The sequence below is a fragment of the Hirundo rustica genome, chromosome 2 (assembly GCF_015227805.2).
Source record: "Hirundo rustica isolate bHirRus1 chromosome 2, bHirRus1.pri.v3, whole genome shotgun sequence".
In the NCBI taxonomy this organism is placed as follows: Eukaryota; Metazoa; Chordata; class Aves; order Passeriformes; family Hirundinidae; genus Hirundo; species Hirundo rustica.
The window spans coordinates 70,782,776-70,800,789 of NC_053451.1; the positions used below are offsets into that span (position 1 = coordinate 70,782,776).

The 18,014-nt window shown below is 33.7% G+C and overlaps 1 long non-coding RNA gene across 1 annotated transcript; it reads left to right on the forward strand.

Annotated features, from left to right (window-relative positions):
- Positions 1–3,897: 3,897 nt before the first annotated feature.
- LOC120749612 (uncharacterized) lies at positions 3,898–16,615 on the forward strand. The gene is made up of 3 exons (XR_005699695.2): positions 3,898–3,987; positions 6,929–7,016; positions 16,531–16,615. It is a non-coding gene; the product is annotated as an uncharacterized LOC120749612 (long non-coding RNA).
- The last annotated feature ends 1,399 nt before the right edge of the window (positions 16,616–18,014 follow it).

The window sequence follows — 18,014 nt, forward strand, 5'->3', positions numbered from 1 at the left end:
TTGCTTAGGCCTCAGTGTTAAATATGTTTAATTTTAATAAATTGTTAACCTTGTGTGTACTCAGTATTCTTACCCATAAGTATGTAATTTCATTAATTTAAAATGCACAGCTATGGGGTCTTTCTGCAACAAAATCTCTCATACATTTTATGGACCATGTTAATCATGAATAACTGGGATATGCCAGAAGGTTTGTAATATAAAATAGAGTGGGTTTATGACAGAAGTCAGCCGGCCTGTCACACAATAAATACATGTCATGGTAGAGGACATTGGGACGTGTTAATGAATCCTGCCAAATCACTGTTTACTGTAAGAATAAGAGTTTTGAATGCTTTATACTGTGAAAGACATATTAAAACTAAGGAACTGTTGATTCCAGATAACAACCAGGCTATTTTCAAGAAAAGGAAACCAGAAAAACATGGATTAGATACATGGATACTGAAGAGCAGAGTGCTTGTTAAAAAGGGTGATTGATAGGTATTTTTGCACCAGGTACGAGCATTCTCAGAGTGATCCGTTGATGGCTGGAGGGTGACAGAAGTCTGTGTTGCAATGGCCAATGCCATCTTCAGCTGGATAGTATGGTCCTGCTCTTTCTGTATGTCCCATATGCCCATGAACTCCCACAAGACAGTGGACAATGTTTGATGGGAGATCTATGAAGTTGCATCTTGAAGCCAGGAAGGACACCTGTAGATCCTGTGTCAGTAATAAGAGGTCTATGCACAAATCTCAAGTATTGTAGGACATAAAAAATTGCTCTAAATGTATATGTTTTGGCATTTTAATTGCTTTCCTACATTTATGTATCTAAATTTAATTCCATATAATCTGATACTGAGAAATTCTATGAGGTATTGATCTACTTTTGTCCTCTGGAGATATAATTTAACCTGGACTTCTTTTTTTAACTGTGCAGGGTGTCAGGATGAAATTAACCCAGTCCTAAAATGCTGGCATTCTTTTGCATTTTAGCACTAAAAATGACCACGTGTTTTGACAAACAGAGCATTTAATCTCAGAGGCTGTAATTACACAGACAAAATGTCATATTACTTACGGCAATATTTCCGTAAATTCCACAATTTTCAGGTTGTGGAAAACATAAATATTTCCAAACTGCCCTGAAGGAAATAATGTTCCAACACTGTAGCAGGAATATAGCTCAGCGTAAAATCTTATAGAAAAGAAAGATGAACATATTTTAAACCTCAACTGATTTCAGTCTCCCGCACTTTCATTCATACCTACAAGCCCCAATCACGTATAAACAAACTGTGAGCACTAAGATGCCAGTATAGAGGTAGTTTGTACAGGGTACCTTGCACAGATTATTAAGTGTGTTGATTATGAAGCCCTTCCCTCCACGTCTTGGTTCCTTCTGAGGGCATGCTGGTTTTAAATGTCTCCTTCTGCTCTTTAGGAGCTGACAAGCGATTGATCTCTATCCTGCCATAATTCTTTGAGTCATCAAGATTTAGAGCCTGTCTCTGTTTTAGAACTGGTTGTCTTGAGCAATAGTAGGTAGCAGTGTGATAAGATCTTGTTGACTTGGTCCCACAAATGTTGGCAACATAGGATGTTTTTATAACCTTTATCTCATGTGTTCACATGCACTGTCAGACTCTCTCTTCCTTAGGTCCATTTTCCTTTGGTTAGCTCCTTTGGTCAGCTTCAGCTATGGTAGACACTCACTTTTTTGTCTCTCCAGGCCACAACACTTCCTTCTTTGCTTTTCCTGTAATGCCAAAGGTACCCAACTGGTGTTCTGTCTTGAGAGACACCACCACCATGCAGGAGCGTGACTAGTGTGCACCACTAAGGGGAGACCTGCGTCCACCCAGAGCCCCTCACGTTGGAGCCAGTGGCCAGGCAAAGGCTGGTGATGGGTGCTCAGAGTATATTTGGCAGTCTCTACCCATGGGAGGACTGGGGGCACCATTCTGGCCTCCCTTGCCCAGTGTGTGTGGGACAGCACTGCTGACAGTCCTTCCTGCCTCTCCTGGCAGCCTCCAGCACGTGGTCAGAGCTGGCCAGCACCATCACAGCCAGTCAGGCTGCCCCCTCCCACGCCTCTCCAGCTCCTGAGCAGTGCAGCAGGTCAGAACAAAAGCTGGGTTACCATCAGCTACAAGGCTGGACATGAAATCTCTACAGATGATCCTGAAGAACCAGAATTCTTTTTATTGCAGTTCCTGAGTCTTTTTCATTTCTACACTTATGACTCTCTCCCCACATCCCACTGGGGGAGAGTGAGCAAGTGGCTGTGTCAGATTTGCCATCCTCTTTTTTGAATGGGTTCACTTTCTTAGTCAGCTATCATGTCAGTATGTTGTGAGAGAAGATGATTTAGTTTTTATATTTTTAGTCTGATTTTGGATTTTCCTTGATATGGATTTTTCTGGGCATAAATAAACTCTAGAAAAAGAAAATATTCTTTCCTGTGTGTACAGTCCTGTACATAAGTGTGGGGATGAGTCTTTGGTACACAAGTCTTTTCCAAATAACACTGTGATGTAAGAAGATAGTCGATCAAAAATGTGTCAGCCACCTAAAATGCCTCTCCTTCAGAGGGAATACATGCCATGCTTGGCTGATTGCTTGCCTTAAATTTCCTGTCAAAGAATAAATGGGAATAGATCTTTTCTATAACACAGAGCAAATGTTGCCTCCAGGTACAATACTATGACATTTTATGAAGACTTTTTTTTCAACAAGATGTTAGATTCTCAGTGATTTATTATCTGAAATTTTTATTCCCATGTTCTTTTCCATCTCTTGGATTGATTAATATGTGTTGATACCCCCAGTACTGTTTCATTTACTTAAAATAGAGAAACATGTGTTTACTAATAGTAATAATGAAAAAAATCTTAGTAGCAAAGTACTAATTATGTTCAAAATAACTTACACATACCTTGATACTGAGAATATTGGATTTTAACTAATGACTGTTAGCTCAAGTACAGTTTAAAAACAAGGGCTTCAGAAATATAATTTTCAAAGTTGAGTGAAGTCTTTTGAAAAATAGCTTTATAGCTTTGGCACTGTCACATAAGTTCTTTCTATATCTGGGGTTCTAGAATGTTAAAACAACTGTGAAAGAATCATAAAATCAAAAGCTATAGAGAAAAACATTTTCCTTGGTGTAAGTTTTAGGCAATGTGACTTAGTTCACTCCTTTTTTATGAAGCTGCTAAGAACTCTTGACATGCTTGTAAAAATAGAAATAGTAAGTGAGAAAGGCAGTGTTATGCGGAATTTAAGGTAGTATCAGTTCTTCTACACCCATATCTGAAATAAACACCCACAAAAGAAATAAATTATGTAACTTCACCTGGAATCATCATAGAATTCATTTTGGAGGTATTTAGGCCAGGCATTTCCCTAGTTTCTTTCCAGGAAAATGGAAAGTAAATGCCAGGAAAGCATTATGATGGCAATTAAAAGTAAAAGTATTTATATGTTACTTGTTTTATAAACAGGAAGAAGTATATGTTAGAATTGCTGGCCTCAAATGCGTAGCTTCCTGTTTCATGAGTTTCAGCCAAGTTAGCAGTTCCCAATAAACTCTGCTTTCTTGGTGTGACTGATCAATAAATCACTACAGTGGAAGAAATATAGACAAGGACAATATGCTCTTTAACCTCAGGGGAAATTGTGGGGAAGGGCTGACCACAGCTGTGGAAAATAAAGCTGAAAATATGTCAGCATAAAGGGAACCAGGGGTAGCTTTTATTTTAGCTGAATGTCTACAACCACTAACTGGATCAATCAGTTAGCTGCCCTAATCAACCTAATCAGTGAATCAACCAGCTGTTACTCTTTGCCCTTGATTTAACCAAAAGATTATAAATGTCTTCCTGAGCTAGTTAGTCCATTATGGGCTGGGGATGATGCTATTGTATAAATTATTTAGGTCAATGTACACTATAGAAAAGAAATAATCAACAAATATTAAAGGAGAATAATGGACTTAAGGTAGTTTAAGTACTTATATTTCTTTATAGAGTTTGGGGATACCCAGAATGTTGATAGTGGGTATGTTATGGAGAATGGCAATGAGAGTCACATTTATATTATAAATATAATTGTAGTTAATATGCTCTGCTACACAGTTTCTGCTTGTGACATGTTCATTGTTGTATTGCTCTGCTGAATTAAAATGCTATGTAACATGAAATACTTTAAGTAAGTATTTCAGGTATTAGCTATTAAATCCTCTACATGAGAAATGTCTAAAAGAATTTGGTGAGAGAGTGTTACAGTCTGGTATTTGGTTTGTTGCTATCTTGTCTTTATGTGTAGACAGCAAGCCTGTATTCTTTTTAATTTAAAACACTTTTATAAAAAGCTTATCTTCATGGTCCACAAAATCTTTTTTTTTTTTTTTTTTCCTGTTATCCTGATAAAGGTCAGATGTAATGCAGGAAAAGAACACAAAATTTCTCAAAGCTGGAGACAGAGCAAGCAAAAGAGAATATGGCTACTTAACAGTTAGGAAATGCAGCAGAAAAGGAAGGACTCCTGACTGCAAGATTTCTACTCAAGTGTTTCCTTTTGTATTTCAGCTAACAATTGTTTAAAATATTATTTATTGGAGGGGAGAAGGTAGGACAGGCTTTGAGCATAATTCTGACATACAGCTATCAGCATTACCTTTTAAATGAAAAATTTTTGTGCTTTTTTCCTAATTAATAGTCGTAAAACAGCTCTAGTTCTTTATGTATGAGCCAGGTGCTTCAGTTTAAAAAAAAAAAAAGTCTGAGATTCCCAAATAGAATTGATAGAATTGCCTTTGAAAGCTCTCTTAAGTCTTCACAGCTTCTTGCTTTTTGTAAATAAGTATAACAATTTGTCTTTTATTCCTATGGAGTTAAAATGCGGATGCCACTTTCCAAGGCAGAGATATATTTTTTAATACATAGTGGTTGAGGATGTGGTTTCTTTATTGGATTTAAGTTCCGAATCTATTTTTTTCTATAAAACTGAAGCCCAGCATATATAAGGAAAATAATGCCTTAATCATATAACAAGAACTTTTGAGGAACAATTAAAATACACTATTTTGAACCAAAAATTTTCTAAATACCTCCTCCAACAGTATTGTTTTCATATCTTTTCTATGTAGTCTATACTTCAAATAATTATTTTTTTACCTATGTTTTTCAGATACCTTGAAACTTATTTTGAATGTAGTAGTTGTTCCATATCCACATAGTTCCCTCTTGAATTGCCTTTGCTGCACTGTAGAAGTTGAGAGCCTCTTTAATTGATGCCCAATGATTTCTCCTCCCCTTTGTGGAAATTTCTCTTCAAAACAATATTTTGACAGCCATTTATTCTCATTGTAGTTGGAATAATGAACATTAAAAACCTATGGACTCTTAACTGTATAGAGTCTAGAAAAAATTATATGAAGGAATTTTAATTTTTTATTAATGTTTTAATTTTGAGGAAAAGCAGAAAAAACAAGCAGTTTTAAAGATTCTGAAAACTGAGCAGCTGCAGTATCTCCTTTTTGAAGATGTAAAGACACTTTGAATAATAGATAAAGGTGGAAGCATTTCATAATATTGGGAGCCTTTCATCTTTCAGTTATTAATTCAAAACTAATCTATAATAATATTGACCAGTAAAATATGTAAAATACTTGTTTAAAATACATTATGACCTCAATACTTTCCTTGCCTTCTCTTACAATATCATTATATTAATAATTGTTTCACATTCTCAGTCATTAAAAATTATTTTCAGTACATTCTTAAAGCAGTCAAAATAAAATGATATTTGAAAAGAAAATAGTTGATTAATGACCACAACACATCAATAGCAATAATAATAAAAGCAGCATAAAATAGGGTAATGTTTTTCCAACATGAATGAAATATTAGAGGAAAGCATATTTCTGTGGAGAAAGTTAATTATTAAAAATAAAAAGTCACAAATTCTCTGTAATATATAACAAATACTGCATTTGATGGAAGAAAAATCTTTTAAGTTGTTAAGTTAGGATAAATAGAACATCTGGGAGGAACATAAAGCCATTATCTAGTCAAACTGCCCAACCTCTTCAGGGCCAACTAAAACTCAAAGCACATTAAAAGCAGTGTCAAAATACACCTTAAATATCGCCAGGTTTGGGTCATCAACTACTTCTCTAGGAAGTCTGTTCTAGTGTCTAGCCATCCTCTTGATAAAGAAGTGCATCTGTTGTGTCAGTAGTGTTTGATGTGAACTTGAGGAGCTGTTGACAGCTAATAAAATGATCATGTTTTATATGACAGGAAGAAATGTTCCCTTTTTTTCCTTGTCATCTGTGCTTGATTTCTGACAAAAATAATATTTTTTCTATAATGCTGGAGAGGAAGTGACAGAACTGCTGTTTAGCCGAAAAGCATAGGCTTCTTTGAAACATATGGATAAAAATGTATTTCATATTATGATACATGTACCTAAAAATATTCAGATGACAGCCATTTCCTTACCAGAGCCAATTTAAGTTACTCGGCAAAATAAATGAGTATATTGATTTTATTTTAAGAATGAAAAATTTATATACCTGGAAAAGTAGAAAAAAACAAATAGAAATGTTGTATTGTCTCTAAAAATTTACATTGATATGTCATCTTGATAATTATCAATACTTATGAATTATGATTTGTTCATCTGATAGTTATTCAAGTGTGTAAGAATATATTCAAGGCACATGTGACAAATCTTACTAAAAGAGTACCCACTGGATCCTGACACAAGATACTCTTCACTCAGAATTTCTAAAGGTGCTTCTGGCCAGACTTGCTCACAAGGAACATTTACCTAAGACAAGTTATTGACAATTGACCTATGTGTGGCAGAACTATTTCAGCCTGCCACATGACCACAGCATTGACTATTTATGTAATGATACTCTTTGTTTCAGAGGTGTGCTGACTCATTTCAAACTGCTGTGAAGAGAAGAAAAACATGCATGTGTCAGTTTGGTTTTGGTTCAGAGAAGTGCTGCCTAGGTAAGTTGTCAAAATGTAATGAGACTAGTAATGCTGAGGGTTTTTTTTGTTTTTTTTTTTTTTTTGTCTTGAGAGTCACTGGACAGCATGCTTTCTTCCTGTAACAGCACTTCCTCCTTAAAAAGTTGGTCAAGTAAGGAAGTAGAAATTTTCCCTTTGCCTTAAAGAAGTTGTAGTCCTGCGTGGACAAAATAATTCAGAATTAAATAATTTATGGAGAAGGAACAAGGCTAAGTTTGACATTCTAACTAGTTGAGTTGATTTACCTTAAAGAACAGACCTGCGAGTCCTCTTCTCTAAAATCTTAATAATTATAAATTAAAGAGGACACATTTGCACTAGCGCAGGTAGGGTGAATATCTCAGTATGGAAGAAAGAAAAAAGTTCCCATAGTTCAGATGTAGACAATGACATGCGAGATCACTAAACGAACAGATTGCAGAGACAAAGAACTCTATATGACAAAGAATTCTCTTTAGATAATTCTGAAGAGTAGAAAGACCAAAGTAAAAACCATTGAGCAGAAATGGAAGAGGGGAAGAATCTGTCCTAATTCCCTCCAAGGCTATAAAAATGATTTTCTATATAATCACAGTTACAAGGTAAATTATTATTTCTTCAAAATGTTTAACAGCATTGAAATTTACCTCCAGAAAGACCTTAGTAAGAAACTGGAAAACAAAATGAAATAGCCCTTTTTATTACTAATTTGTTATCAGAAATATTAATTCTTTGCTTCCTTCTTTAAATTACGTGTCAAAGAAAAATGCTGCCTCAAACAAAGCTGTTGCTCACATTATTATCTGCTAAATGTTTCCATTTAATGTTTAGCAGGAACTTACAGAATTTGCTCATGAATAGGCTATTGTCTTTTAAAATCATGTGAGGTCACTCCAGATAAACTTACTTTACTATAAAGTGTGGGTACCTATATCATAATTCATTCCACAGTCTCAGAATGCTTTGAATGTTGTAGTCTCATACATTATTTACTGAATAATTAATTTGATTCTATTATTGTGAGAGGACATGGACCATGGGAATTATGCTCTGTGCATTAATAATGAAAACAATTATGCTTCATTTTGCTTGAATGAGTATCATATTATCGAATACGGTATTTGTTATTTTCATAGAAGCTGAAGTTGGATGGAACTGAAGTATCATCTTTTTAAACCAGTTACTGTAAAAATGCAGATTCTTCACTTGAATACTTGCCACATGAATAATTATGACTAACAAAATAAACTGCAAATTTTTTATTTAGCTTTCATCTGAATTTTGATCTCTGTAGGAGCAAACCTGGAAAATGTATTTTAAAGAAGAACAAAAATTTTAAAATAAACAGTGGCCATTCACAGTGTTTATTCATGCAAGATCATTTTTTTCCAAGATTGTAATGTCAGAACTTTGTGATGTGAAAATATTTCCCTTTTATTAGAGCTACAGTATGAATTGTATTAATAAACAAGTGAAGCAGAAAATTGTGTAATCTTTTGACTGAACTTGAAGTATAGAAAATTATTAATAAATCCACTATAAAATATGACACAGGAGTTAGAGTCAAAGCAACAGAAATAGCAGTTCTAAGGAGTGTTGCAGAGTAAAATACCCATACACTACTCAGAGACCTCAGATGTACCCTTTTCCTGCAGAACTTCAGTTCCACTTCACTGAAGTATATTTCAGTTTTGTTTCCAAATAATTTTACCTTCCTCTTCCTGATCTTGTGTTCCAATCCCATTAAGTGCTAGACATCATTCTCAGGAGGCAATAATTTATCTTTTTGTTGTTGTTGTTTTTTCATGGGTTGTGATAGTTTCTTCTGATACAACTTTTTACTGAAATAGCTGGTCACAATTTGTTTCTGTGTGATTCTGCATCACTAAAGAGTACTAAATCTCTGACAAAGGAAGGAGAGTCATATAAGAGTAATATATTCCATCTATGGTTTTCCAGAAGCCTAGTGGATTCCTTTATTTTTTTAACATATATCAGGGTTCCCTGTATAACATGGTAAATATTGGTTTGATTAAATTTGCACCTCTGGATATTGATATAGGAAGAAAATGAAAGAAGAAATAATTCATTATGCCACCTTTTTATTTAAGCAAAGTGAAACCTAAATTCAATAAAGAACATTACCTTGATTGTATTCATACTCAAAAAAAACCCCAAAAAACTGTCTTTTTCGTAAGGCCTAGCACTGTTCCTAACTGTGGCATTTTACAGTTATCAAGTGCCTTCTGGCAGAAGTGCAGATCAATATAAATTTCTGGTCTTTAAAAGCAATGTCTCCAGTTTAACTCTGGAGTCTGGCACAGACTTAATAAACTGTTTTCTTCAGTTTTGCCTTTATAGCACAAACCATGGCATTAATTACAGCCAGATGTATGTAACATGTATCAATTGTCAATAAATCCATTAACTTTTGAACATGACTTCATGCGCCTTAGTTTCTAGGTCGTGTGAATGTTATACATTAAAATTAAATATGGAGCTCTTATTTTATGAGGATATAACTGTAAGAGAAACAGGAATTTCCACCTTAATTTTGAGTACAAACAGGTCTTTAATATCTAGAAAGCAGAATGAAATACCATCTTAAGATTTTGGCAACACAGTCCTGCTTTAGATCTGTAGGAATACTGATGTTTTGCCAAGAAAAAAACTACGTACATTATACAATATATTTTAAAGGTCTATTACTAATTTTAATTATGCCTAAGCAAAAAATTAATTTTCAGAACATTAATACTGGCCTTTCATTTTCTAGATGTCACTTTAATCCAGAAAGCACCTAAATTTGTGAAAAAATCTAGACATGTAAATCTTTTTCCAGTATTAAATGATCATTCAAAAATGAGCATGAGTTTCCTTTCAAACGCAGGGGGTTTTTAACAAAAATTCCAGACATCCAGGTTTTCTCCTCAGTACCTCAGCTTATTTCAAATAATATTCTTGTTTCTCTAGGCTGTGAAAATTCTCCCATTAAGCTTTTCAGTGCAATTCATTGCATTTCTCTCTTGAATGTCTACCTTGGTAGCCCAGCTAAGCTTTTGGTCTTTGCTTTGACCTTGAAATGATGACTCTTCTTGTTTACCATGCTTCTTCCATACAGAAGGCCCATTGATGCCAGACATAGCTGCTTAGACTTTTTCAATTCCATTGTCATTAGTTCTTGTGGTTACTTTGTTTAAAAAGAGAACTACTGGAACTGTGAAGACTGTTAACTATTCCAGTACTGCTTGCAAGTAAACTGTGTAAAGAAGAAATATTTGCGTTATACGAGTCACTCCATTTTGGTCCCAGGATCAAAGTCTTCTGCTGCCCTCAACGAGCACTGAAGGTTTCAATTTATCCTTCTTCTATTGAAATTATCACAGTATCACAGAATGAAGTAGGTTAGAAAAGACCTTCAAGATCATCTTGTCCAACCTGTGACCTATCACCTCCTCATCAATTAAACCACGACACTGAGTGCCACATCCAGTCTTTTTGTAAACATGTCCAGAACATCTCTACCACCTCCCTGGGCAGATGATTCCAGCATGCAATCACGCTTTCAGTGAAGATTTTTTTTCCTAACATCTAAAATGTCTATCTTTTCAAAGACCAAAACATATTCCCATAACTCAAATTATTTGATCCATGGCATTGTTGGTCTTTTGTGATTGCACTCAGATGTCTCAGCCTTTCTCAACTTCCTTTGTCTCCAGTTTAAGTTTCTGTTTTGCCATAATTTAGAGCCATTCACCACAAATTGTCTTGGTCTTTTGTCAAATAACTTAATCAGGCTCTTAACTTAAGCTGCCAGCACACTTTAAGAGACCTGCCGATCCTCCTCCTCAGCTACAACCCTAGAAAGCCTACACATCAGTCAGTCCTCGTCCTTGGCCGTGTCTTTTCTTGCTGGTGCTGAAAGTAGCATCATCCATGCCACTTGTCTTTTACTTAACTTCTCAAATTTATCATCTTCAAGAGCACCAACATAGGCTATAACTAAGAGAGTCAGGGCAAGATGAAACACCTGGGAGCAATAGCCTTGTGCTGAGCCTCAGAGTGTTGGGAAGTTTCACAGGAGACAAAATTCACCTAGGTTTATTTTCCATAGTTCTAACCACAACTTTAGCCCATGAGTTTTGAGAGGAAACTACAGGGCTAACCTTAATGAACTTGTTTGGTTTCCTATCTTTAGGCGTCCTAGTGTCCTCGGCTTTCCTTCATCCATGCATCATTTTGTATCATTTCTGTAATGTTTGAAATTGTTAAAACAGGGAATATTCTCCTGTTCGTTGTAAGTTATTTAGTTATTAACCATTCTTCAATGGCTGAGATTTATTTCATTCATTCTCTTTATTCTTTGACTATATTCATTCTCCTGAGTTTGACTTTTAGACAACAAATCTAGTTCCTCCAAAAGAAATAGTTTTACATGCTGCAAAGTGATACCTATTTTTCAACTGTTATGTAAACTGTCATGCAAAACATTTGTTGTCATGTAACCAAAGTGTTTTCCATGAACTTAGCTATTGCTGTTTAGAAATCTGATCAAAGCAAAAATATGGATAACACTAAACAGATTACGCTTCAGTACAGCTTCAATTTTATGTCCATAATTTTTAGGTAACAATAACCATCCATTCAGTTTTTCATCATTAGTGCAAGGGTCTACTTTTTGTTATTGATGCATAAGTAAAAGATGTGATGATAGGTGCCATAAACCCAAAGGAAAATTTTCTTTTCCTGTAAAATATTATTAGTCTTTTCTAAAAATTAAATTTATAATTTAATATAACTGATAATCAAATGCTTCTTAAGACTTAATTTCATATTTATGACTTCAAATACAGTAGCATGATATTTGTTTTTTAGTTTGATTTTATCTTGTCAATTGGATTTTAGAGCATTGTATATTTTCTGCGGAGTTAGGATGTTTTAGGGGTAGCAGAGAACCTTCTGTCTTAGTAAGAGGCCTTGGGGGAAGAACAAAAACAAGCAATAAGAAACAAATCCAAAATGATGCCTGGCTTCTTATCTTCAAGGTAACATATCTTTATGTAGCTGAAATGAGAGCCTAAATCTGTTACCAGCAGACAATGACAAGGCCTCAGGCAAATAATAAAATCAATCATGATGTTCCTATTTCAGTCCCACTTCCCTGGCTACTTCCCCTCAGCTGTAGGGGGGGAATGGCATGATGTTATCCATTTAGTCTTAAGACTTCCTAGTTTGAGAACACTGCAGATAAAAATGAGACTGAAAAATGGACAGCTAGATAGATAATTGATTTCAATCTCAGATTTTTTTTTTTAATTTTTTTTTTTTCACTTCAAAAGCAGCTAGATCCAAGTTGGTCCGTCCACTTTGCAGAAGCCTAGGTTATCTATGTAATAGTCCAGCAGTGACACTTTGTAATACTATTGTTTAAAAGAATTATGTATATAAAGGAAAAAGTGAAACCAAAAATATGGAAGGTTGTGAAATAAAATCCTAGTATTGTTACTCAAACACAAAGGGATCTAAAGAGTACTCAATGACAGAAAAAACCCACATCAATTTACTCAGACTTTTTTGTTGTTGTTGTTTGCACATTTAAGATAGTAAAGGATAAAATAAACTAAGCTAACTCAGAAATTGAAGAAACATGTAGTGAAATGTAGTTGAAAAAGCTCTAGATTTTTTTTAAAGATATTGGGAAGTTGTATCATTTAAATAATTTAATTAGGATTACCGACTTCTGCGTAGGAATAGCTTTTTAAGAGATTTATAAAGGACTTCTTTATCAAGTGCTCACTGAGTAAGCAAATCTAGTTGTCTTCCCAAAGTGACAACAGTGTGAAAAAAAAACCCAAAAAACAAAACCAAAACTTCCTGAAGTAATCAGATTAATCCAAAATGTGAATAGATTTAGTCTTGTGAGAATCCACAGTACTTTGTAGAAGTCAGTGTACAGTTGGTGACCTATTCATTCTACTGTATAAAAAGTGTCAAAATTTCATACCAAGTAAGCAAACAAAAAGAAGTAAGAAAAGGGCAATTTATGCTAGGGGAAATATATCCAACATAAAGAACGTTTCCTGTACATTTAGTTTCATAATTTCATGCTTGAGATGCCAATGCATCATGGATAAGAAAAAGTAAAATGATGCTGAGTCTAACTGAAATGGAAAACCATTTGGACATAAACTCTAGATCCTTTTTATTATTTTTTTTCTCTTAAATAATGAAAAGCAATTGAAATTAAAAATATGCTTAATGGTGCAGAAATAATTTGAATGTCATCAAAGATAATATACAATGAACACTGAGCTTGTCCTCTTCATTTCTGACTCAATTTAACTAGGGGATGTTACAAACTGCATCTTATATTTGAGATTCCTAAGAAATATGAATATACAGATTATTTAATGTGATGAAGTTGGTGAGGCTGAACTTGATAGTATCTATCAGTAAAATAAACCATATAACTTTAATATATGCCAGTGGGTTTTACACAACTTAATGCAAATTCCAATGCTAATATTATTCAGTCAATGAATAGAGGTACTGTGAGATCAAAATTGCCCATCATTAAAAAAAAAACCAAAAGACCAAGTAACAGTGAAACTATTTGAAATCATTATTTTACTCATTAATTGCCTGTCTTGATTTACAGGAACTAGTCAGTGGGAAGGATGCAGGCTTAAATTATGGTTCTAATGTGTTAAAAATATTTAATTTTTTAGCTGTTTATATTGACTTTCAATTGACATTAACAATGGCAGTGATATTAGGTCAATGACTACTTTTAAAAATTTATTCTGTTACAATATTGAAAAATATTATTAATAAATGCAGTGCAAAATAAACTTTGTACTCATGCAGACTCATGTTCAATCAGAGAATAAAACACAATCTTTCAGTATAATGGTACAAAAAGATTTTTTTTTTCTGATTCAATAACAATAAGGTTTGATGAGCATTAAATATTTGGAGAATAAACTGGGGATCAAATAGCTGGAAAAGGAAAAGACTGTGGTAGGAAAAGCTTTACTCTTGGATATTTAGGCAATATCATATTATTAAATTGGGGATTTTTTCTTCATTTTAATTTTACTGTTCTTGTACAATTGATTTTTTCCCCCTATTTTTAAAGGATAATAAATGCTCATGTAAAACACCACAGATTGAAAAATTTAAAGCTTAAGGTTCCAATTAACAAACAGTAAATAACCTTGATTTCAGAGATGGAAAACTATGCTGTTAAAACAACATAAGGTTTAGCTACTGTTAAGTGAATTAAAATCAAGAAAAATAAGAGCATGACACCCCCTCCCCCCAAAATTTCTCTAGTGAAAGCCAAAACTAAATCTTGGAAAAAAATTGAGATATTCATTTCTGAGAACTCATGGGCCAGATTTAGCAACAAATTCAAATTAAGTATATTCTGTTTCTTTGATCTGTGTGGGTTTTTTTCCTGCCTGAACTGATTGCAACTCTTTGAAATAAATATGATTACTAGCCTTGTTAATACATTTTTAAACAACTGACTGGTGCATTATATTTCTGGTTTATATGTAATTATTGCTGAAGTGTGGTTTTTTTTTTTTTTTTGTTTGTTTGTTTGTTTTTAATATGACTTTCCTACATTTGCTCTTCCAACTGACAAGTTAACAGTAATTTATTTCAACTAGGATAGCTAATTTTTCCATTCCCTAAGTAGATTTATATCATACTTCTCATATCAAGAAATATGAACATCATTACAATATTTTTAAAATAAATTTTATAGGGCAAAATGTTAAAAGGGAAGAAAAATATGAGCAAATCATAATTATTTGGACTGATGAAGACTAAGGCTTTTATAACTACAGAAAAAAATAACGTCAAATAGTAATTTCATAACAGATATCAGGTTGAGAAAAGAAGAAAGGAAAAAGGAGACACTAAGAAAAGTAAGAAATCTATCCTAAACATGTAAAATCAGAAAAATATATATATTTTTAAGATGTAAGCTTCAACAGCAAATTTTATCAATGTGATAACATTCATGGATGACAAAATTTTATGGAAGAATATAATAAAATTAAATTTATCCACACATAAAAATGAAAAAAAACCCCAAGTACTAGAAAAGAATCTATCTGAAAAGGTAGAGAATCCACTACATTTTAAAGAAAGACCTGGAAAAGAAGAAATTTCTGCTGAGAGAAAGTGTAATTAAAAGAGAATTGCCAGATTGGCCTTTTCCCATCCTCACTGAACAAATACTTAAATCAAAATAGACGTGAAAAATTCCATATTCTGTATTACAAATGTAGTAGTGCAAAGAAAAGTGTACTCACTCCTGTATAGTTAGTAAGCTCAACACATTTTGTTGTCTTCTTTTCTCTCTGTCCAGACATCTCCTTAGTGGAAGCTTTACATAAGCACTAGTTGGTATAGCAGTACTTTAAGATAATTACATGGCCCATATCTGCCCCATTTCTTTTCTCTTAGATTATAGGCAGTTTGGAATATGTAAATATTGTTCTGGGATTATTAAATAAAGAAGCTGTTGCCTTCATAATATCTAAAAAGATACTATTAATAAATCAAAGCTCAGAAAGTCTGTAACTGCTAAGGAAGAAGACTTGAGAGGGCTGTGTAGCAGCAACTAAACTAGCCAGGAGTTAAACAAGAATGACAGAATATTATTTCCTCCAGCATTTAATTATTGCCCAAGCCATGCTTTAAAGAGTAAAAAAAAAAAAAACCCCAAAAAAACCAAGTTCATTTTGAAGATCACTCCTTGATAAAAAAATTATAAATCTATCCTGCTCACATCATTCCTATGCTTTAAAACACTCATTTTTATACAAATCATGTTTCTCTGTGAATCATAATGAATCACATTTTCTTGCTTCCCCCCCCCCTTTTCTTCCCTATTTTTTTTTTCCTTTTCTATCAATTAATGACTACATGGTGCTATCTCCACTGGTTATTGGCTTTTTCTAATGAATAGTCTTTTGCAGTTCCTTTCTCTGGGGAAGCTATTATCAAAATATGATTAATCTTTGGGTTTTCACTTCATCTTCTATAAAATCTCAAAGTCTTTAATTTGTCCTCCAACATTTATTAACAATCTCATACAGTACTGAACGTTCCTCACATATTGTCGTTATGGCCCAACAACATTTGCCCCTTAAAATTCAGTTGTCTACTTAGGTGCTTCTCCAATATAGAATCTAAATTCCTGATAAACATAACTGGCTTGCTATGCAGTTTGCTGCCTAAGGGTTTTGCTGACAGCTGTATTGTAGCTATTTTAATTTTGATTTGCTTTAGAATGTCTTAAAAAGGAAGAGGCTCCTCTTGGGCACATTTTTTACCTGAAAAAATAGCAAAACAAAGAGACCTTCTCTATCCACTAAAAAAATTAGGGTCAGAATTAAATGTAATTTGTGTACGTGAATTTGTCAGCTAGCATCCACACCTATTTAATTTCATTTGCATGCACATTTTATTAAGTTTCTTCATATTTTGCTTTTAGGGAATCATAGGTATAATCACTTTTACCTATGGCTGGAGAAGACAGCAGCAGCAGACAATTCTGGTTTTCAGTAGTTCTCATTTGGTAAGTCCCAGAGACCCTGGTGCTTTTCTACATCATTGTTCATGGGAATAGTTGTGGGTCCCTACCACAGAAGTTGGATGCAAATTACCTCTCACACTTTCATTCTCTCTTTCTAGGCTGCGAGGGCTAAATGAGGGCAGGCTGGAGGTATCAAACCCAAACGACTCCACCTTATCTATTTAAATCTTATCCTGCCACTCTCCCTGGCTGTGCAAGTTAGAGGAAACAAAAATGATGTGGTTAGCATTGACATCTAGACTCAACTTTCTTCAATCTGTGGTCAAATAAATAAAAGTAAATTAGAATAAGACTTTACCAGGCCAAAGTACTGAGTGGAACACATGTGTGGCTCATATAATGAGGTATGTAGGAGCATATGCTCTGATTTTTTGTGGCTCTTAGACTACACTCTGATTGATATTCAGCTATCAGATTCTGACTTACTTTCATGATGAAACAAAAATAGACCATAACTCCACAGCTGTAAGAAAATAAAGAGTAAACACTTTAAAATACTTTAAAAAAATTACTCACTCCTATTTAGAAAATAATTATAGATGGTTAGTACACACGAAGAGCAAAATTACTTTTTTTCTAAGATAAAGTTGCATTCTCTAGAAACTGTATTGCAGCATAGTTGCATCAATACTTAAAAAATCTCCCAGTAAGATTATTTCTCTGTGGAGACAAATTCTAAATAATTCAATCATAATTGCAACATATTGCACATTGATTGTTCTATTGCACAGTCTACATTTGACTAAGTCAAAAGAGAAAAATAAACAATGGCTTAGAGAAGAATAGGATTTGTTAGAATGATGTTGTATCCAGGAAGCAGGGCAATACCCTTTTAAGATAAAGTAGTTACATTTGCCAGTCTGAAGAAGCATAGAACATAAGTAGAATGCAGTGTATCACCTGATATAGTTTATTGCACTTTTGAAATGTTGAAAACGAAGATACACAAGGGCACAATTTCTTACTGGATTATCTTGTTCTTATAAAAGGTTTTACCATATAAGTGGTTCTTCATTTGATGTAAGTTGAATTTCAAAAATTGTTTTATGACTGTAACAAAAAGCTGTGTAAATGTCTCAGACTGCAAAATTTTGTTTCCCAGTGTATAAAAACTTGCAGCAGATTTTCTCATCAAATTAATGAGATCAAAACAATGAATATGAAGTAGAAATCCTGTTACCTTTTTGTTTCCACTGAAATGTTTGCATATGAGTAAATAACACTTGTTATCCAGTACAAGAGGACTAGAGAAAGTTTGCTGCAATAAGAGCATCACACTACAAAACAAGTCAGTTTCAAAATTCCCTGGAAAACAACTTTTATTTATTTATTTATTTATTTATTTATTCTTTAAATAGATCTTAGAAGAGACCTATCCAATA